The following is a 23,407-nucleotide window of genomic DNA, read 5'->3' on the forward strand; positions in this document are numbered from 1 at the left end:
TGCAAAATGGTAGCACGGTATGACAGCTGTCTCCATCTGTAGGATTAGAAGCCCTGTGACCTTACAGCAAACATATTTTTGTTGTAAAAGGAACACCTGAAAGAATCAATTTTGGATACAACCTCCTACACGGCCAGCTGTGGTCTACTTGTTGTAATTGTAACCAGGATTTCAGGTTCATATTCAGGTTCATACACACATAAGACCAAGGTCCAGATGCACTAAGCTTCCCGGGAGAAAATGGAGTGATAAAAAAACAGCAAATCAGCTCCTGCCTGACATTTTTCAAACACAGTCTGTGACATGGCAGGTAGGAGCTGATTGGCTGGCTGTTAATCACTCTCCATTTTATCACTTTTGAAGCTTAGCACATCTGGCCCCTTATCTGAAGATGCAGCATGTGATGCAACCAATAGGCAGCCAATCAATAATATTTTAGCCAATGAGCAGTAGAACTAGACCCAGATAAATGTGTATACATGCATACACACATATGCGTTTTGCTGTCGTTTTCTGTAGTCCAGGAGCCTTGTTTATTTATTATTTAACAGAAGTTCAAATTCTCACAATGCATGATGCCATATTTTGGAGAAAGTCCATCCCACACCAGAACAGAATAAATAAAACTATAAATGTGCTGTTATATTGACCCATTTACTACATTAATAATTATATTATGAATGGCATATTGTGATCTAGACATGTTTTGTTGATATTTATATCTATATGAGAGAAAGTTTAAAATGCTAAATAAATAATTTTAGTGTAGAACCAAATTACAGGAACGTAGATGTCCTTTGTCCCAAGGTATCAGGGAAAACTTAGCATTTCTTGTCAAATACCAGTAGGCAGTGGAGATACACTGACACATGGGTTGTGCATTTTATGCCCCATAATATTGCTCTAGACTATTTTATGCAGCATACAGTTATAGTGCCCTAGTTCATGTCATGCCCCATAGTAGTAGCATTAAAACAATCCACCCCTGTGCTCCTACAACAAGCTCCTCCCCCTCTCGGCACCACTGGCCTCAGCACACATTATACCACACATTGCCTCCAGTTCATATAATGCCACAAAGGGGGTGGAGCTCAACTTAACTAAGGCCCACTGGGGGTAATAAAGTTGTGAATGTGATTAATATGTGGGAGTCAGTGGCGTAACTATAAATTTGGCTCCCCCCAGCCAAAAATGTGTGCCCGCCCCCTTCTTTAGTAAAACATGACAATGGTGCAGACTGGTGTGTGTGGCCACCCCCAGAGGAGGCAAGGAGACTGGGGCAGCAAGGAATACGACTTATGCTGTCACCTACAGTACGCAGCTGCAGTACACAGCCACCGCTGCCCACTACTGCTGAGTGACAGCAAACTGTGTAATCGTACAGGACAGCAGGTATTTTTCAGTGCGCCCAGAGACCGCTGGCTCCCCCAAGCCACAGCTGGGGCTGCCACACCATAGTTACGCCACTGGTGGGAGTTGCAGCTACTTACCTGAAATGTGGAAGCAGCAGTAATATGGTAATAGAGTAGGAGGCCCTCTTGCTTATACCAGGAAGCCTCTGAGGGAAAGGATGGAGACCCTGGACTCAGGACACCCCCAAAACAGAAGCAACATGCCTTAGTTTTGGGAAGAGCCCCCTCCCAGCCTTGGATAGGTCCTGGCCAATATTTCTGCCTACCGTAAATATCGGCCATGATTGATTCCCACCGTAGACCGTAACCAATGAGATTCTAGCAATCATTATACAACCTACTCGCTAGATGATAACTATTTACTGATTGGTTGTTATTGGTCCTCTTTAGAAGGTTTGATAACTCCTCATTACATTTTGCCTGTTTTGTATTTCACAAAAAAAAAAACCCCGCAGCATTGCTAATTATTAACCAATCAAGCCTCCGAGGACTAAAACCCAGAGGTCTGTAAGAATAAATGACAGTAATTCTAGGTAGTGTTATTAAGGAAAAAAATAAATAAATGTAATATTATTAATGTAATGTTTCTCCGTAGCTCTGTAAATTATAGCATCACTCATTCCGAAATTAATGTCAGGGCACAATATACAGACACAGCAGATTACATAATCACTCGTTTGTACAGATATACTAATTAGTTTAGTCTGTATACGGTTGGCTCTGCCACATGCACTAGCAGAACAGCGTATACCCTTCTGCTGCTGCCACACACCTACCGACCCTACCGCGCACCTAGGGTTGCACAGGTTCTGTGGCTGGCTCACTTCAAGACTCAATTTCAACAGTTTTTTTTAAACAGCCATCAGACTTCATTCCAACTGTGTTTTTTTAATCAGCCACAGAACCTGTGTTATTAATATGTCTCCAGGATTAAAGGGACGAGGTAGCAACCCTACGCGCACCCCAGCTAGAACAACCTACGTCCTAGTTAGACAGATTGGTTCTAGTTAGGTGCCCTGGCTGAGCAGGATGCACCACACTAGGGCCGCTTAGTAATTAGTCATCGCAGCTTACCGAGCGCCTGCGATGCTGCCCACCGCCCATCTGAACGACCGCCGTCTTGCTGATTCCCCTCGTTAACATGTGAGGGGATGTGTAACGAAAACACAACCACTCGCATGCCTTCGCTGCAGGAGAAATCATTCGATGGTCGCCGACCATCGAATGATTTGCATTCGCAAATAAAAGTCAGTGGAAATTTACTTTTAAATGCGAGCGCTAGGACAAAGACAGGAGCATGCGGCTGACGTTCCTGTGATGTCAGCCGCCAGCCCCCAGCAGGCATTGACCAGTCTGCGTACCCATGGAAACACCTAGCATTTTCATAGGGACACCCATAAAATGATGGGTGTTCCTATGGGCTAGCCCCATTCCCGCCACCATCCCCCCCCCCCCCCCCCCCCCCGGTCTGCCCTGATGATTGCGAACGGCTAGGCTAATATGCCAGTCGCTGAAGCCGTTCGCAAAGGGGAGTTGCACATGCGCATGATATACCATGCACATGCGCAGTCCCCAAAACATCGGGATGGAGCGAAATGGCTATATAGCAAGTGAACCAGAATGACCCCCATTTTACTCCTTATGCAACTGAAAGAACTGCAAAAGCTTAGAGTTTTTTCTCTTGTTCTTTTGCTATTTCTAGCATTATTTGATGGTCAATATAGAAAGTTAAGTCACTTTTGGCCATGCTTTGTATTCTACTGAGATAAATGATATACCTGAGCTAAGATACAGTAGTTCGCTGTAACACTTTCTCAAAAGGTGCTTCTCTATCTTGCAGTAATGTGAAGCATCTGAGAACCCATCATTCCAATAGGCACTGTCTGCATCTCTCTGCTATACGCATATGACGTAGATACGGCCAGCGAGTCACAATTCAGCTACATGTATTTATTTATTATCACTCGCTTATATAGCGCCTGCATATTCCTAAGCTCTGTACAGAGAACATTCACATCAATCCCTGCGGCTGAGGCGTTTACAATCTAGCGGATGTATTAAGCCTGATAAAGTGATAACGTGGTGATAAAGCTGTGATAAAGCTGTGATAAAGTGGAAGGTAATAACACACCAGCAACCAATCAACTCCTGTCATTTTTCAAGCACAGCTGATTGGCTGGTGCGTGATCACCTTCCACTTTATCACTGTACCAGGCTTAATACATCTTCCCCTTTATTCCCTATCACATGTACTGTACACATTTACCCACTAAGGTTCATTTTTGACGTGAGACAATTAAGCTACCAGTATATTTCTGTAGAGAGGGGGGGGGGGCGATACCCCGAAGCACCCGGAGGAAACCCATACAAGCATGGTAAGAACATACAAACTCCACACTCAAATCTGCCTGCAGCAATCTGGGAAAATAGACTGCAATGTTGGCAACTGTGGAAATGGGCAATGTAATAAAATAGTTACACAACTTATTTTGCCATTGTTAACCATTGTAAGGTTCCCTGTCCAGTTAAACAGTGGTCCCCCCAAAAAGTGGTTCTCCACCTCTGCGTAATGAATACAAATACGAGGCTGGACTGAATAGTAATGCCTCCATGACTATATGTTTTTTATTTGTGACCTTATTTGAACACATTTTATTTTGTACATAACTCAGTTTATCCTCTGTGTAATGCGCTATTCACTATTCAACGTAGTCCCCATCCCTTTCCACGCATGTGCGCCAATGCTTACCAAGTCGGGCAAACCCGTCGGAAAAGAAAGCTAGTGGTTGTTGTCGACACCAGGACCGAATGGCAGCTTTCACCTCGTCGTCAGAGTTGAAGTGTTGACCCTTAAGGAGCTCTTTCATCTTTGGGAAGAGGGTTGCAGTGCCTGCAGTTCAAGGAGTTTCTGCCACACCCGTCGTACAGCCTAGACCTTGCGCCCTGCAACTTTCACCTCTTCCCAAAGATGAAAGAGCACCTTAAGGGTCAACACTTCAACTCTGACAACGAGGTGAAAGCTGCCGTTCGGTCCTGGTGTCGACAAAAACCACCAGATTTCTTCTCCGACGGGTTTCCCCAACCCGTTAAATGTTTGCGCACATGCGTGGAAAGGGACGGGGACTACGTTGAAAAGCGACTAGTGCATTATATAGAGGATATACGGAGTCATGTAATTCTAAAGCCTTTGTTCAATGTACCATGTTTTTGATGTATTTATCCGACTTTGAGTCCTATGGGAGAAAAGCGCTATATAAATAAAATTATTATTATTATTATTATGTGCGGAAAAAAAAAGTGTTCCAATGTGTTCACAAATATAAAAACGTATAGCCATGGAGTCATTACTTTCCAATCCAGCCTCGTATTTCTCTTACTCGAGGTTTGGTCATGGAACAAATGGTTTGACCGTATCCATATTTATAAATACAATGAAAGGGCTCTCTCTGTATAAGAGCAATCCCTGTGTATTAATAGACATGTACAGAAATCAAAAGCCATTACAAAGCCTACGTATAAGTAGTGTTAATATACAAATAAGCATTGCCCATTAAATGATTATTGGTGCTCAGCCTAAAACTAAAGTAATGGATGTAGTGTTGTATGGAGTAGCACCCCCCCAGTGTGGACACTGCACCCCTGCCTGGGTGCTGACCTCTCCTTGCCTCCGCTCATGTGGGGTCAATGTGTGGGAACAGCAAAGGGCTTTTCATCCCTCTCCACAGGGCTGGGGGCAGAATGCACATATCAAGGCAGGGGAAAAACACTAACACAAACAGGGGGAGAAACACTTTTGTGTGCAGCATTAATCCCCCGCAGCCCACCCCCTTTCTCTCTTCTGGAAGTCCAGCACATGGAGATCTGGAAGAGAGCAGGAGGAATCCACAGCCCCTTTTGTTTTCCCTGCATCTAATCTGTGCCTGCAGAACCCAACTGTGCAGGAGGTGGAGAGAGGGGTGACAAGACAATATGAAGAGGGATGACAAAAAAAAACTAAATGGGATCAAAGTGCACAGCAGCCAGGGGGACCAATAGGATCAAACACATTAAAGGAACGCAGGCAACTGCCACCTCATTGTGACACCGCAGGACCTGCGTGCTCATCCTCACCAGGCAACCTGACAACAGGAAGCACACGGAGGGTTAAGAGCAGCAATGGAACATCCATATTGTTTTATCTATATCGGAGGCCCATATCTCACTTTCTGGGCAGGTGGTGATGGCGGCTGTCCTGTCTGAGGGGTGAAATATCCATCCACAATGTGGCTGGGAGACACTGTGGTCCCATGAACTCAATATCAATAAAACAATATTGCTAGAGCATCAGTAAATGGGGGTGATTCAGGTTCATTCGCACAAATGAGAATTCAGTCCGGGGACCGATATTGCAGGTCTGCGCATTCCTATAGGTGAAAATCAGCATGTGCAGACCAGATGTGCGAACACCTTCGGCGAGTATCACACTAGGGGGTGGGCAGGGGACTGACCAATGGGAACAGCCAGCGTATCCTGGGCGTGCCAAGAAAAACGGTGGGTGCTCCCAGAAAAACACTGGGCATCCCCACGAGAACGCAGGGGTGTTGAAGCCTGCTCGGTGCGGGCAGCTGACGTGACATGACTCCAGCGCCTGCCCCAAATTCGGCCACATCCGAGCCAAATAAAAGTCAGTCTAGACTGACTGATTTGCGAATGGGTAAAAAAATTGGTCGGCATCCATCAAATGGTTTTTCACCCTTACACATTCATGGTACTTGTTTCCTAGCACGGCGCCTACTATATTCAGTCGTATGGCATTGTATACATTGTATAGCATCGCATGCCATATGCCCGCATGCGATGCAATGCGATTTTAAAATTGTATAAGCACCCTAATGCGTTTTTTCAATAATAAATGGCCCCCCTATACGATTTTTAATTGTATAAGCACCCTAATGGGTGCTTACAATGTTAAATGCACCCCCACGCCACCCCCACTATCAACGCCAACCCATAGCATGGCGAGCGGTGGCGGTACATGTCCTCCGACCTTTTCATACCCCCACTATCCACGTCGGTGTGGAGTTGATTTTATATAGTGTGGCGAGCGCAGCGAGGGGCCGCGTATTACTTTACATGTATTCCGCGTCCGCTTGCCACACTTTGGGCTCGGTGGCTCGTCACACTATATAAAATCAACTCCACGCCAACGTGGATGGTGGGGGTATGAAAAGGTCGGAGGACGCGTACCGCCGCTGCTCACCATGCTTCGGGTTGGCGTTGATAGTAGGGGTGTCGTGGGTGTGCTTTTAACATTGTAAGCACCCATTACGGTGCTTATACAATTAATAATCTTATAGGGGGGCCATTTAACATTGAAAGCACCCATAAGGGTGCTTATACAATTTTAAAATCGCATCGCATTGTATGGCATTGTCGTTCGCCCACTAATCAACAAAAGACTGCTGTTTAGCGAGCGGGACTGAATCAGGCACAATATACAGATGTGAAGAAATTTAGAACTGGCCCGAAGGTCAGAGCTGGGTGGCGCTTTACTATGAGTTAATCTTTCTGCTGCTGCTTAGTGGGAGGGATAGTCAGTCCCGTACCAAGGGTGCAGAAAAAAGAAATAAAAGAAAGCAGCGCACAGTTTTGAGGATGGAAAAATTGGAATAGATTGGATAATCTGTTTACAGAAAATTTTAATAACGTGATTTAACACATAAAATTTGTATATAGCATACATATAACACAATAAAAATATGATAAAATCAATATATGGACACCTCTGATAATAAGGCTGGTTGCCGGAGAGTCTGTTCCTATTATACCCCCAATTGAATAGAAAGTTTTGATGTGTGAGAACAGTGTATTAGAGACTGTCAGGTGTGAGAACAGTGTATTAGAGACTGTCAGGTGTGAGCACAGTGTATTAGAGACTGTTAGGTGTGAGCACAGTGTATTAGAGACTGTCCGGTGTGAGCACAGTGTATTAGAGACTGTCAGGTGTGAGAACAGTGTATTACAGACTGTCAGGCGTGAGCACAGTGTATTAGAGACTGTCAGGTGTGAGAACAGTGTATTAGAGACTGTCAGGTGTGAGCACAGTGTATTAGAGACTGTTAGGTGTGAGCGCAGTGTATTAGAGACTGTCAGGTGTGAGCACAGTGTATTAGACACTGTCAGGTGTGAGAACAGTGTATTACAGACTGTCAGGTGTGAGCACAGTGTATTAGAGACTGTCAGGTGTGAGCACAGTGTATTAGAGACTGTCAGGTGTGAGCACAGTGTATTAGAGACTGTCACGTGTGAGAACAGTGTATTACAGACTGTCAGGTGTGAGAACAGTGTATTAGAGACTGTCAGGTGTGAGCACAGTGTATTAGAGACTGTTAGGTGTGAGCGCAGTGTATTAGAGACTGTCAGGTGTGAGCACAGTGTATTAGACACTGTCAGGTGTGAGAACAGTGTATTACAGACTGTCAGGTGTGAGCACAGTGTATTACAGACTGTCAGGTGTGAGCACAGTGTATTAGAGACTGTTAGGTGTGAGCACAGTGTATTAGAGACTGTCACGTGTGAGAACAGTGTATTACAGACTGTCAGGTGTGAGCACAGTGTATTAGAGACTGTTAGGTGTGAGCACAGTGTATTAGAGACTGTCAGGTGTGAGCACAGTGTATTAGAGACTGTCAGGTGTGAGCACAGTGTATTACAGACTGTCAGGTGTGAGCACAGTGTATTAGAGACTGTCAGGTGTGAGCACAGTGTATTAGAGACTGTCAGGTGTGAGCACAATGTATTAGAGACTGTCAGGTGTGAGAACAGTGTATTACAGACTGTCAGGTGTGAGCACAGTGTATTAGAGACTGTTAGGTGTGAGCACAGTGTATTAGAGACTGTCAGGTGTGAGCACAGTGTATTAGAGACTGTCAGGTGTGAGAACAGTGTATTACAGACTGTCAGGTGTGAGCACAGTGTATTAGAGACTGTTAGGTGTGAGCACAGTGTATTAGAGACTGTCAGGTGTGAGAAAATGAACAATCAAAAGTGTGTTAGAGTAGTAAAAAGTGCAGTGTGAAAATATAGGTACTCTTTACCTAGAAGGGCGCCAGCGATTGGAATCGCGGGCGTCGGGGGTAAAAATCGCGGTCATCGCGGGTAAATCGCGGGTACATAAAAATCTGCTGCCCGCGATGACCGCGATTTTCCCATAGGGAACAATGTTAAAAAGGCTGATTGACCGCGATTTTCATGTAAAATGCCTCAATGCCCGCGATTTGGCCATAGGAATCAATGTTAAATGGGCTACAGAGCCCAAATAGGCCCAATTAACCCTTAAATGTCCCCCCAAATTTTTAACGCCACCCCACGATCCACGCCAACCCGAAGCGTGGCGAGCGCAGCGAGCCCGCGAGGGGCGGCGGTACGCGTCCTCCGACCTTTTCATGCCCTACTATCCAGGTCGGCGTGGAGTTGAGAATAGAATAGTGTGGCGAGCGCAGCGAGCCACTGAGCCCGAAGCGTGGCGAGCGCAGCGAGCCCCGCGAGGGGACGCGGATACCTTCACAGGTAAACGCGTCCCTTCGCGGACTTCACAGGTGTCCGCGTGGCCACGGACACCTGTGAAGCCCGCAAGGGGACGCGTTTACCTGTGAAGGTATCCGCGTCCGCTCGCCACGCTTCGGGCTCGGTGGCTCGCTGCGCTCGCCACACTATTCTATTCTCAACTCCACGCCGACGTGGATAGTAGGGCATGAAAAGGTCGGAGGACGCGTACCGCCGCCCCTCGCGGGCTCGCTGCGCTCGCCACGCTTCGGGTTGACGTTGATCGTGGGGTGGCGTAAACAATTGGGGGGGCCATTTTAGAGTTCAGGGTAACTATTTGGGCTCTAAGGCCCATTTAACATTGTTTCCTATGGCCACATCGGGTCCATTGAGGCATTTAACAGTAAAATCGTGTCCATCGGGCCTTTTAACATTGATTCCTATGGCAAATCGGGAGCATCGCGTCGCGGGCATCGCGGGTACATTTATGGCCGGCCGCAACGCGACCGACGCGATTTCCATGTTTAACATGGGTTTCAATGGGAAATCGCGGGCATCGCATCGGTCGCGTCGCGGCCAGACATAAATGTACCCGCGATCACCACGACGGGCGCCCTTCTAGGTAAAGAGTACCAAAATATATTACAGAGGTCCAGGTGTAAGAATAATGAGAGAGTGTCTTGTGTGAGAATAGTTTATTAGAGAGTGCCTGGTGTGAGAATAGTGTATTATGGAGTGCCCGGTGTGAGAATAGTGTATTATAGAGTGCCCGGTGTGAGAATAGTGTATTATAGAGTGCCCGGTGTGAGAATAGTGTATTATAGAGTGCCCGTGTGAGAATAGTGTATTATAGAGTGCCCGGTGTGAGAATAGTGTATTATAGAGTGCCCGGTGTGAGAATAGTGTATTATAGAGTGCCCGGTGTGAGAATAGTGTATTATAGAGTGCCCGTGTGAGAATAGTGTATTATAGAGTGCCCGTGTGAGAATAGTGTATATTAGAGTCCAATGCGTGAGAAAATGAACGAATATTATATATACGAATAATATCGAATATTCAGACAAATTGGTTAAATCCATTTGATTTAACAAATTTGAACTATCGGATTTGTACATTTTCTATTTCACATGGGATGTTGCAATGGCCAATCAGAGTCTATCTATTATGTTCAAGAAGGTGCTAAATAAATAAAAAGGTAAATTCTGATTGGTTGCCCATAGCAACATCCCATCTGAGATAGAATACCCGGTATTTGTTTCCTAGCACGGCGCCCCCGATGTCCATCTTACGGCATCTGATCACATCGCATGCCATATAGCCGCATACGATGCATGCGATGCGTTTTTTAATTGTACAAGCACCGTGATAGGTGCTTACAATGTTAAATGCACCCCCACGCCACCCCCACTATCAACGCAAAGGCGAAGCACAAACCCAAAGCGTGGCGAGCATAGCAAGCCGGCGAGGGGCGGCGGTACGCATCCTCCGATCTTTTCATACCCCCACTAGCCACGTCGGCGTGGATAGGGGGGTATGAAAAGGTCGGAGGACCTCGCTGCGCTCGCCAGGCTTAGGGTTGGCGTTAATCCTGGGGGTGGCGTTGACTATGGGGGCCATTTAACATTGTAAGGACCCATCAGGGTGCTTGTACAATCAAAAATCGTATACGATCGCATCGTACGCCATTGTATGGCATACGATGCGATGCAATATTTTATTGTACAATATCGCGTCGTATCGCATACCATTGTATACCTTATTTAGCACAATGGTATACCATGCGATGGGCGCCGTGCTAGGAAACAAGTACCGAATACCCATCTTTGTAAATTCCCCCCTGTGCATCACACCAAAATCTTACCCATCTAGGGGCAAAATTTACTAATATCATATGGGCATTTATGGGCCCACTGAGACTTGTATTCCCACTACAGAACCAATGCCCCAATAAGCACACAACTTTATTTACAATTTCTTATGTAGCGCAGCATATTTCGTTGCGCTTTATAATTGGAAACAGTGGTGAAACAAACTGGGTAGTACCAGACCGATATAGAGTGTGGTCCCTGACTGTCAATCACTTTGTACAAAAATCCCTCTGTCACCGCTGTTGCAAGACCATTGTGGAACATTCGCAGCAAGGCGCAGACACAGGTGCCGTCGTCTAATAATCACTCGTTTACGAACAAGCGGTGTTTACGCACATCCCAACCAGCCCCTGCATCATATGCACAGAATGAGAAGCTGGTAGCACAGGCTGTACAGATACAGTCATACTTGTGTGAGGTATGCGGACCCTGGGTCGACATTGTCTAGTTAGTCACTAGGTCCACCATTAACGGTTAACAGTTACTTGGTCGACATTGATAGAAGGTCGACACAAGCTTAAGATCGACATGGACATCTCTGAAAAGGTCGACACAAGGTTTTCACATGTTTTGGGTGTAGATCGACATGGTTCATACGTTACTATCCAATTGGGCATAGAGAGAGAATATAATAGTATGCCGAGTGCAGCGAAGCATGGCGAGGTCATTGTGCCATGCACGGGGACGCGGTACACTTACATAAACACCAAAGAGTGAAAAACCATGTCCATGTCGACCGTAAGCTTGTGTCAACCTTCTGGCAATGTTGACCTATGTTATGTTGACCATTTTCAGGTGTCGACCTAGTCACTGTCAACCACTAGTGGTCTACCTAGTGACTGTCGTCTGAGACATTGTCTACCCCCATACCGTAACCTTTGTGTGAATGGTACAGGTAACAGGCTGACACTGAGATTCCTCTCACATGTCACAGCTGCAGATGGAGCGTCTGTCAGCCAGCCTGCACTATCGCCAGATCTCCTGAGCTGGTGCTGGCTGGCGGACAGGAGCGTCATCTGACAGGGACGAGCAGGGCCAGTGGGAGGTGCGCGCAGCTATGGGGGAGCTGGCGGAGGGCAGCGGCGGGCTCCGGCAGAACAGGTCACCCGAGCGTCTGGTACACGCATGCCCAGTGGCGTAACTATTAAATTTGCTCCTCCCTGTCGCAAATTCGGGTAACGCCCCCCCCCCCCCTTTAGGGTCAACAAGCCCCTCTCCAACCCCTAGGGTTAACAAGCCCTCCTGCAGCCGGAGCTTCTGTCAGGTCCCAGCTCTTGCAGCATATAAAAAGTGACACTCAGAAAATGGCTGCTCCCATAATGCAGACAGTTTTTGAGGATGCTAGAGTAGGCGTCGGCCTCCTCTAGCAACCTTAAAAACGGTCTGCTGCATGGGGGCAGCCATTTTCTGTCTCACTTTTTATTAGCTGCAGGAGCCGGGACCCGTCAGAAGCGCAGGCGGTACCAGCCGGCGGCAGGGGCAGACGACAGCGGGTAACTATAGCCCTGCAGCCCCCGGCGCCCACACCTTCTCAGCGCCTCCCCGCCACCGCGGGGGCTGCGGGGCTATAGTTACGCCACTGCCCATGCCCCCTTCTAGCAGCTGCCAGTGAATGGCGATAGAATCGCCAGGAACAGCTCCAATGTGAGACATGTACATACCGGGTTATTGCCGATTGTTGCCTGGTTCACCCGGGTGGAGGTGCGGTGTGAAAGCATCACACTGAATAACCCAGGTCGGCCTCCCTGGCAATTCCACCAGGGTTATAAGAAGGGTTAAACTCGGGTCGCCCTGTGTATTATATCAAACCCCTGAGTCGCACCCGGCTTTAGCGATGTGAAAGCGGTAATAAATATACGTTGTCCCCAGTAATGGTGTCCCCCCTCAATCTATACAGGAGGCGGTACAGCGGACAATGTAAATGGTTATTAGACAGCAGTGAATTGGTTAATGAGCGACTTTAATGAAAGGCTGTAAATGATTCCCTAGGCTGATATTAGTGAGTGGAGGGGGTGTTAGTCACTCGGATGATTTCTCCTGGGACCCAGGACTGCAGCTATAGCAAGAACCTGACAGAGCCATAAATCTTCATTTACTGTGAGCATCGAACAGCGCACAGCGCCGCTGCATAGGTTGGTGCTCCTGATAATTAATGCAATGCTGCTATCATTATGTATATACCAGGACTAATACTGACTACCAAGGCCTGGCTGACTAATGCTCGGCATTCCCAGTCTATAGTGTGTCCGGGCACTGCTGCCATCATATTTTATACTTTGTAATGACAGTGTCAGAATTTTGCAGCAATGCATGACTTATGTACACAATAAATAAACACTTAGGACATTTTCTACAGGGGAGGGGAGGAGGGAGGGGGAGGTACTGTAGCAGCAAAAATCATTAATTAGGGAGCCCATGAGAATAAAATATTCTCCCACAACAAATGGCCAATATTATTTGCAAGTGGATCAGTATAAGCTCATTTTAGACTGAAATGATTACATTTGTCTAAAAAGTGAAATTACTAGCAGCCTACCTGTTGTTTACTTATGGCTGCAACAAACTCTACAAAGTAATTACCTACAGACAGCAAGGCGGACATTTTGTGTGCTCAGTTCAGCCTGTACATTTGCCTGGAACCAAAGATAGCTCTGAAACTTGATGGACAAATTGTCTCTTGCCACAAATCTGTCACTTGCTCTTCGTAGTGAATAGCCTGCATTGCCATAAGCATTGGTTCACACCAAACAATGGTTGCCTTCCCCATAACAAGCCTTATAAGTACTGTAGCTGCTATGGACTCTAGAGCTGCGAGTGGCCCACCTTCCCTGTCACAGTAGCTATGGGGCCCACCTTCCTTGTCACAGCTGCTATGGGGCCCAGAGCAGAGATGGGCCCACCTTCCATGTCACTGCTGCTTTGCCCACCTTCCATGTCACTGCTGCTAGGGGGCCCAGAGCCGAGAGGGGCCCACCTTCCATGTCACAGCTGCTATGAGGCCTGAAGCTGAGAGGGGCCTACATTCTCTGTCACAGCTGCTATGGGGCACAGAGCCGAGAGGGGCCCTCCTTCCCTGTCACAGCTGCAATGGGGTCCAGAGCTGAGAGGGGCCCTCCTTTCCGGTCACAGCTGCTATGAGGCCCAGAGCGGAGAGGGGATCTCCTTGATTATTCTGAAGGCAGCTAAAATGCTAAACCGCCGCCTCCCTGCTTCCCTGGAACCATCTATTATGTAATACAAACAATCTCTGCATTATCATGAACACAAGTATAAGCAGGGTACCCTTCAAGGGCCAGATTAAGGAAGCCTGGGGAAAGGGGGTGTATATTAGATTGTGCATACCGCTCAAGATGACCCATTCCAAGAGGGACACAGGGTGGGATGTACGAAGCGAAAAATGCTGTATAACCCCTGTTTTGGGTGGTTTTACAGCATTTTCAAATGTACTAACACCTGGCCGCCCCATTTTCGCCGGGCAGGGTATTGCCCTTTTGGTGGCGATACCCTTTAGAAGCCTATGGGCTTCTATTGCCACCCGCCGCCTCCGCTTACCCCCGCAGCAGATACCGGCACCCCTCCACCTGGCTTACCTTCCTCCAGGTCCTCCTCATGGAACCATCGGAAGTTGTGGAAGGTACAAGCATATAAAAGTGACTTTCAAGTGACTTCCATATGCGTGCACACTGGGTCGGATATGGGCGGGCAGCTGATATCCGGTGATGTCAGCTGACAGCCCCCCGCACCCGTGTCACCGCCTCATTACCATGAGAACGCCCAGCGTTCTAATGGGAACGCCCATGGAACACTGGGCGTTCCCATATGGTAATGGGGCAGCCCGCGCCCCCCCCCCCCACCCTTCTCCGCCCCCCGTCTAGGGTGCGTGCACCCGGCAGAAACGCGCCTGCACAGACGTGCAACATCGGTCCTCCGTTGGGCTGAAGGAATAAGAATAACCGCCATTGTTCAGTGTTACCCTACATTTTCTGTTTGGCACTGTTAACGAACTTTAAACTAATTTAATAAATTGTAATTAATTAATGGTGGCCAAGAAAGAACGGCTAATTATTTAAGCTCCACCCATAACTATCCTACCTAATCAACAAATATCCTAACATCAAGCGGTGTCCGCTCAGCATTCTACATTCACTGCCCACCCGTCCGGGAGGTGTCGCTGTCCCCGACCGGGTGATCCAGCGAAGGCATATAGTCAACGAAGGTGAGCGCACCGAAAAACAACTATAAACAACAAATCATTGTTTAACGAAGACCTTAAATCAACTACCCTGCCGTTCTTTCCTGCCAAGCAGCCAACGCAAAGAAACACCCGCCCACATCCAAATAAAGGGGAGGGAGAGCAGAAACTCAGGAAAAAAGAGGTTGACTCCTCCTCTTCCTGCAGCTCATATCCCCAGCTAACTTTGCCATCCCTGCATCCTTATTGGATGCCGAGTCACATGCTTCACTAGGTCATCACAGCCTGGGATGTTTAATCCGCTACATGGTTATTTTAGTCATTCCGTTTTTCAACTGTCCACCCTGTCAGGCTGGGGCATAAAGGGCCCACCAGTGGAATGCTGTGAGAGGGATCAATGATAGGGGGGCAGTCCCCATATAGTGGACCAGTCATTAGAGACTGTGTAACACACCCAATGAAAAGTTACTATGTATAATATGAGTGCACAGTCTGGAACCTGCCAGGAAGGGGTGGAGCCATTTGGCAGTGGGTCCCACCAGGGGTTTCCCCTGTACCCTTATGGGCCAGTCCAACCCTGCCTGTCCACTCCAATATGGACAGCTACAGCTCCTGTCACATCTCAGTGTCCTGGTAAAATAGTGGCTTCTTTACTTCCATTACTCCCACAGCAATTACCATTTGCAAATCTAACAATCCACACACCGCACTTGTGCACATGTCAATAATATCTACGCCAGCACCACCATGATGATACATTGGACTCAAATACAACGTAAGTTTCATACCAGAAATGTGATCTATCCAACCTTAAGTTGGCCGTATACCTTGCTGTCAATGTGTTCAGTAAGATCAATGAACAATCAAATCATTGTTCACATAAGATATCCTTATACCCAGGGCAGTAGAGAGCCTGGCCGGTCCCAGGTACTTTTCAGGGGGCATGGCTTAATTGAGGGAGGCGTGGCTATGCACCTTTGCAAAAAATAATAATAGTACTTTAACCCTTTAACTGCCAACATCTCTTTGAAAGATGTTCAAAATATCGCTCGTATTTGTTATATAGATTCAAATAAAAAATGTGTAAAAAATGTTTATATTTCCTGTATACTGTAGGGTAAACATTGCAGGTCATTATGATTAAAATGTTTGCTTGACAATTATGCTCGACTATTTTTTGGCACCCAAACGGTTAAGCACCTTCCCAGCAACACTGCACCCCAGCACACAGCAGCAGCTGCCAGGTAATTAGGGGTCACACTAGGCCTCTCCATCAGACCTGGGCCCAGGTATTTAGTGTGCCCCCCCTCTATCTGCACCACTGCTTATTTCTATCCCAAGAGTTGTTAAATTGAACCACCTCTGGCGGGAGGCTATGCCACGTATCCGTTACCCTTTCTGTACTTTTTCCTCCCCTGAATCTACCTCCGCTGTCAGGGCATGATCTCGTTTTCTAGCACTTCTATTGCTTTAAGAAATGTCTCTCTCCTCTTCTGTGGTGAAACCCTTGGTATGTATGAAAGTCTCTATCATGTCCCCCGTTTCCCTTCTCTGCTCCAAACTATACATGTTAAGATCTCTTAGGGGCCCATTTATTATTTAATATTTCCAGCTCAATCCCAGAACCGTGTCTGGGGTCCCTGCTGCGATCCCTCCTGTCCCACTCGCGGCTGCATCCTCCGTAGGTTACTATGGAGGAATGCAAAGCTGCCTGATGTATCAACATCGGGCAGCATCGCTTCGGGTCTCTGTGTTACCGCCATTCTGAGATGGCGGTATCCCATGTGCTACAGACTGCAATACCGGCGGGGCAGTGCGGTTAGCGGGGGGCAGCTCTGAATGGGCATACAAAGACCCCCCGGCAACCAGGGACAGGCTCCTTTCGGACGTCTCCGGCATCTCCAGCGGTCCCAGGAGTGCTTTGCACAAGTTCCCAGGCTCGTCGGTGACGTCACTGCTGCATGCACCCGGGAACGCTGGAGACGCCAGAGAGGATGCTGAAGGCCTGCCGTGGACGCCAGGGGACTTGGTAAGTATAAAAAAAGGGTTGGGGGGCGAGGAATTTGACTTGTTCCAAAAAAAACACGTTTTTTGGAATAATTTGGATACGGGATGTACGGATACGGGATACCTTACCTGTATTACAATGCGAATACTGGGTGGTAATATTCCGCACAGATTGCATTGTATATGCGATTCTTAATAAATGGGCCCCATACTCTTTCCAGGTAAGTTTTGTGATGTAGGCCATGCACCATTTTTGTTGCTCTTCTTTGTACAGTCTGTAATGTATTTATATCCTTCTGGAGATATGGCCTCCAGAACTGAACACAGTACTCTAGGTGAGGTCGTACCAATGACCTATACAGTGGCATTATTACTTTCTTTCTACTGCTGATACCTCTCCCTATGCAACCAAGCATCTGACTTGCCTTCTTCATTGCTTTGTTACATAGCCTACCTGCCTTGTAAGTGACTGCCCCTTTAAAAAAAAATATAAGAGTTCAGCCGGCATCCAGCAAAACATTACATCCCACCTTATATAATCAGTGATAGGAGCTGGGTGTTGCACTGTGACATTACATGCAGTACTCAGTTTTTGCCACAGTGTAGCGCTTTCCGGGGTAGTCCGTATTTCCCAGAACCCTGCAGTGACTAAAACAGACCATAACCCATGATGCCACACCCCAAGAGGTCACGCCCCTTATTTGACACAGTGGGGCGAAGCCGCACTTACAAAATGAGATGCACCCACGTCAGTAAAGGTAGGGGTAGGTAATTGCATCTCCCTCCCCACTCATTTACATCCAAACACATCATGCCCTACTGTATACAGTATATCAGTATATCATGGGCCAGATGTGAGCTGAACATATTCACAATACAACTGTACTCTAGTTTCAAAAATGCTCATCATTACAATACAGCTAAATATACAGGAACAGAACACTTAGCCAGAATTACACAGAGGGGGTGATTCACGTTGGATCGGTCCCCTGTGTATGGGTGATTATACGCATGTGCATCACAGTCACGAGACGTTTGTACAGGTAGGGAAGGGAGGGCAGGGGAATACACACTGTTTTATGGGCATCCCAATGAAAATCGCAGGGTGTTCTCCTAGGAACATAGGCGCGGCGTTCCCTGTTTGGGTGGGCAACTGGCGTTTTCAATTAATTTTTTTCTGAACGGATGAGAAAACATTCGATGAAATTATTTCTCTTTCTTTCGGCCGGCATGTGAGGGAATGCGTTCTCGGGACACATCCTCTCGCATTTTACAGATGGGATGTGGGCCACCCACTCCGTAAGGCATCACAATTTGATGTATAATCTCCTGCCTGTGCTTCAGTAGGAAGCGGGTGGGGTGTGGGATATATTTATTTATTTACAGTTTCTTATATAGTGCAGCAGATTCCGTTGCGCTTTACAATAGTAGACAGTGATAAGACAAACTGGGTAACAACAGACAGACTTGGAGGTAGGAGGGCCCTGCTGCAAGCTTACAATCTATAGGGATATATGGCCACTCTTCTGTGGTTGTGGGGGACTGCCAGAAAAATCGTGACTTTTCCGTTTCTTCCAACAGACCCCCATCCAACTGTGATCCAGTCTCACCACTTGGTGATCAATTGTGCAATCACTTTGTCTCCAATCCTGAAGTCACAGTTATTTGTAAATTTCTCAGTGCATGTTTGGTCTCCTAAAAAATGGCTACCATTTATACTCAGAGGCCTTGGGCAAGATATTGGTTTAGGGCTCTCCTCCCTCCAACAATCCATAGCACTATATTTTGTTTGTAGGCCCCATTGCAAACGTTAGTAAGGGCCCCTATTTACCACCCAATGGTACAAAATGTATATACTGTAAGACATGTTAAGGGGCATACACGTGGGTCAATTTTTGGCTATTTACTAAGCGATCTGTCTGGAAATTAAGCACAAATCGCTCCATGTGTACACCCCATAGCGATGTGTCACCATCGCCGGCTCAGATCTTTAGCACATGCAGCCAAAATCTAGTCAGATCGCTTAGCAAGTAAGTTCAAATGCTCCGTGTGTACAGTATGAGCGATAGCAATTAGGGGGCGGCCTTGCGAGTCAACCAGAATATGGGCCTGTATATGCCAGGAGTAGGTACGTTATTGCATATGTGCCTATCCATCCCGAATTTCAGGGAGTTCTCTCTGGTCCTGGATGAGAAAGCAACCCTCCTGCTGCCAGTGTCTTCTCTGGTGAAGTGGTCGAGTGGCATGAGGAGACGATATACGTTGTAATGCTGGAAATCTGAGTAAACCATTGGGGATGGTGGGGACACGATGACAGATTCAGGGCTCCATGATCAGACTCCTTCCACTAGTCCAGGACTTTCTCTTTCACACATAACTCCCAACATTGTGCAGTCATCGGTCAGGTCTCTAATAGAATTGTGGAAGTTGCAGGGACCACAGGCACTTACTTCGTTCACAAATAGGAATTTATTGGGAAAATGACATTTATTCCAATATGGACTAACATGCAAAAGACTTTAAAATGAATAACAATACACATAAAGATGATATAACAATTAAAAAATGATTCCAGGGGTTATCACTTACCCTGTGGTGGAGCCACAGGTGTTAAAGTGCAAAGTGCCTCCGGATGCACCCTGAGGAAGAGCTTCTGTAGCTCGAAACGCGTTGGAAGACACTGCAGCACTTATCCAGGACCAGGACACCTTCCCAGCCTCAGTCCTTTGGAGCCTTGCAGGGTGCATCCGGAGGGACTTTGCACTTTAACACCTGTGGCTCCACCACCAGGCTTGGGTAAGGGACAACCCCTGGAATACTTTTTTACTTGTTATGTCATCTTTATTTCTATTGTTATTCATTTTAAAGTCTTTTGCATATTAGTCCATATTGGACCAAATGTCATTTTCCCAATAAGTTCCTATTTGTGAACTAAGTAAGCGCCTGTGGTCCCTGCAACTTCCATAATTCTATTTCAAACCATTGGATGTTGGGGACACCTAGCAGGACACCGGGGCAGCTAATACTAAGTGGAGCGCTCAGAGGAGGGTGACAACAAACTATCTACCGAATAGTCAGGTCTCTGCCCCTGAAAAAAGGGTCATGGCTTTGCAGTAAATCTCTATTTTGTCACTCTGGGGGCTCACCTAGCGCTGAGTTGGCCCCCCAGGATCTTCCTGTACTGTGAATAAATGCCATGTGCATGCTTTGTGATCCTACTACCTTCCATCCATCCAAGTGGGTCTGTCCTGCTGAAACCAAGGCCGCTGGGTGGTATGCTTCACGGACCTCCCAGGATTCTTCATGTTATATTTATAGGGCCATAGTCCTCCATGGGGGGATGCTATTGGGTCTTCTTTCCAGCGCCGTTACTAGGAGTCTCTGAGCAGTAATACCACCCGGCGCCCTGGGGCAGCACCGTCACTGGAACACGACACCTGCATTTGCCTTCCAGCCTTCGGTGCTGTACATCCTAGTGCCGGCGCACCATCCCCTCGGTGTGTAGTGTACCAGCCTATGTCCTGTAGTATAGCAAAACCCCAGCTGCTTCTTCAGTGGTATAGCCTAAAAGACACCCACTAACAGTGCCCCACTTCTTACCCACCTGGCTATGAACTTCCGCCATGCAGAGAAGAGCACGAAGGCTAACTTCTTTATTGGAAAGAACCTTCCAGACCCAAGGGTTAAAAGAATTAGTACTGGTAGCCCATATTTACATATATTGCCAGTCCCCCATCCCGTGTATTCCCCCTGCCTCCTATCTATTAGGATTAAATATAAACTGTATCACAATAGAGGCCGCGTCAGAGCTCAGAAAGCAGCCATTAAATTCGTAACCCCCCCTATTTCCTCACCTAACTAGGGGCGCTAAATACTGGGGCCATTAAGGAATTAGCTAGAGAAACTGTCAGGGGCTGAAAAGCTCCCTTAACAAGATCACTCAATTAACAGCTGGGGTGAACCCAAGCATAAAACACTTCTCAAGTCCTCTGTCTCTCCTGAATACATAATTACCAGTTTCTTCCCTCTATCATTTCAGCTTGTGGATTAACAGGCGTTGGAGGAGTCTAATAGTTGGAGGGGGGTGCGAAGTTTGCTGGCAGTCTACATTGTGATGCAGAATCGGCTAACTAAACATGTAAAGTGGCCCCATTCTGAATGCCAGATTTACTCAAACGCCCCTCTCGCCAATCCTCACCTGCATGGAACGCTCGCCAGGGCAAAAGAAGGGTTTTCTAAAGCCGATTCTGCATTGTGGGTTACCAAGCTTGCCCCATTATTCCACCCCAAGCAATGTGTTTACAGTGAGCCAACACAGGCTGGCGTGTAGTACTGATTACCAGGCACATACTGTTGGCAGCCCACCTGCTTGTAAATGGGTTCCATATATAATTTCCACTAAAGGAAATGTATGGATAATGTAGATTCTTTCTTATATAGTGTAGGCATTCTGTTGCGCTTTTCAGTTAGAAACAGTGATAAAACAAACTGGGTAGTCACAGACAGTCAGAAACATAGGAGGGCCCTGCTCGCACGCATACAACCTACATGCACTCCAGCATGTATTTAAAATAAGAGAAAGTAACATATTTGTATGACTTTCGTTTCCAGTCATATCAGAGTTTTCTGTAGATTTTGTCGACATAATATGAACAGAATGTCAACATGGTCACTGGAGAAAAAAAACAAAACAACAATGGATATGATTAGACTGTTAAAAAAACAGTTTCTGTAGTGCAGCGATCACATGTTTTCAGTGAGGTCTTCAGGGGGCGGCGGTCAGGTGAGGACGATTTCCAGGTGTTAAGCAGTGGTAAGAAATGCCCTAATCCTAACCCTCATTCTGGTGCCTAACCTGACCATCCCTTCCTACAGCCTAACTGTAACCCTACAGTAGTGCCTAACCCTAACTATCCATCCCACACCGAACCCTCCAATAGTGCCTAACCCTAACTATCCAATCCCACACCTAACCCTCCAATAGTGCCTAACCCTAACTATCCATCCCACACCCTAACCCTCCAATAGTGCCTAACCCTAACTATCCATCCCACACCGAACCCTCCAATAGTGCCTAACCCTAACTATCCATCCCACACCTAACCCTCCAATAGTGCCTAACCCTAACTATCCATCCCACACCTAACCCTCCAATAGTGCCTAATCCTAACTATCCATCCCACACCGAACCCTCCAATAGTGCCTAACCCTAACTATCCATCCCACACCTAACCCTCCAATAGTGCCTAACCCTAACTATCCATCCCACACCTAACCCTCTAATAGTGCCTAACCCTAACTATCCATCCCACACCGAACCCTCCAATAGTGCCTAACCCTAACTATCCATCCCACACCTAACCCTCCAATAGTGCCTAACCCTAACTGTCCAATCTCACACCGAACCCTCCAATAGTGCCTAACCCTAACTATCCATCCCACACCTAACCCTCCAATAGTGCCTAACCCTAACTATCCATCCCACACCTAACCCTCCAATAGTGCCTAACCCTAACTATCCATCCCACACCGAACCCTCCAATAGTGCCTAACCCTAACTATCCATCCCACACCTAACCCTCCAATAGTGCCTAACCCTAACTGTCCAATCTCACACCGAACCCTCCAATAGTGCCTAACCCTAACTATCCATCCCACACCTAACCCTCCAATAGTGCCTAACCCTAACTATCCATCCCACACCTAACCCTCCAATAGTGCCTAACCCTAACTATCCATCCCACACCTAACCCTCTAATAGTGCCTAACCCTAACTGTCCAATCTCACACCGAACCCTCCAATAGTGCCTAACCCTAACTGTCCAATCTCACACCGAACCCTCCAATAGTGCCTAACCCTAACTATCCAATCTCACACCGAACCCTCCAATAGTGCCTAACCCTAACTATCCATCCCACACCGAACCCTCCAATAGTGCCTAACCCTAACTATCCAATCTCACACCGAACCCTCCAATAGTGCCTAACCCTAACTGTCCAATCCCACACCGAACCCTCCAATAGTGCCTAACCCTAACTATCCAATCTCACACCGAACCCTCCAATAGTGCCTAACCCTAACTATCCATCCCACACCGAACCCTCCAATAGTGCCTAACCCTAACTATCCATCCCACACCGAACCCTCCAATAGTGCCTAACCCTAACTATCCAATCCCACACCTAACCCTCCAATAGTGCCTAACCCTAACTATCCATCCCACACCGAACCCTCCAATAGTGCCTAACCCTAACTATCCAATCCCACACCTAACCCTCCAATAGTGCCTAACCCTAACTATCCATCCCACACCTAACCCTCCAATAGTGCCTAACCCTAACTGTCCAATCTCACACCGAACCCTCCAAAAGTGCCTAACCCTAACTGTCCAATCTCACACCGA

At 47.1% G+C, this 23,407-nt stretch overlaps 1 protein-coding gene across 5 annotated transcripts in view; it reads right to left on the reverse strand.

The window, feature by feature from the left end:
• Nucleotides 1-23,407, reverse strand: part of MEIS3 (Meis homeobox 3) — a 166,160-nt gene that overhangs the window by 88,523 nt on the left and 54,230 nt on the right. The gene's annotated exons all lie outside the window — the stretch shown is intronic.

The sequence above is a fragment of the Crinia signifera genome, chromosome 9 (assembly GCF_055691185.1).
Source record: "Crinia signifera chromosome 9, ASM5569118v1, whole genome shotgun sequence".
Taxonomy (NCBI): domain Eukaryota; kingdom Metazoa; phylum Chordata; class Amphibia; order Anura; family Myobatrachidae; genus Crinia; species Crinia signifera.